Here is a 383-nt window from a genome sequence, read left to right as displayed (position 1 = left end):
TACATCCAATAATTGTAATCTTCCTTCCTAATTCTAAGGCTAAGATAAATATTTATGTCAGTCATGAAGCTTTGGCAGGAGTTTGTTATAGAATGAAATAAGGGACTGCCACTTGTCTGAGTCTCTTTTGTTTTCCTTCGAGAAGAATCTATTGTCAGGGATAATGCATTTTGTGATCATGTGTAGAAGTTGGAAGAGATGAGGTTGTTGAGCGAAACTGCCATGATTTTTGCTGCCCTACCCAAGCATACATCTATGGTTCACTATGAATAGAAGTAGATTGGCCGCCCGCAGTTTCCCAGTCCCAGGACCGGGGGACGCGCACCTCTGCTCCGGCGCGGGTCAGGCCGTGGCGGAGGTACTGGCCGGTCCCTTCCTCCGCG

At 47.3% G+C, this 383-nt stretch overlaps 1 pseudogene across 1 annotated transcript in view; it reads left to right on the top strand.

Moving 5' to 3' along the window:
• Positions 1–265: 265 nt before the first annotated feature.
• Positions 266–383, top strand: part of LOC105511751 — a 1,473-nt pseudogene continuing 1,355 nt past the window's right edge. Inside the window, exon 1 of the transcript XR_001001762.1 lies at positions 266–341. The product of XR_001001762.1 is annotated as a reticulocalbin-1 pseudogene (transcript). The remainder of the gene's footprint in view (positions 342–383) is intronic.

This window comes from Colobus angolensis, unplaced genomic scaffold, assembly GCF_000951035.1.
Source record: "Colobus angolensis palliatus isolate OR3802 unplaced genomic scaffold, Cang.pa_1.0 Scaffold203, whole genome shotgun sequence".
Lineage (NCBI taxonomy): Eukaryota > Metazoa > Chordata > Mammalia > Primates > Cercopithecidae > Colobus > Colobus angolensis.
This window is presented reverse-complemented; position numbering and strand designations above follow the sequence as displayed.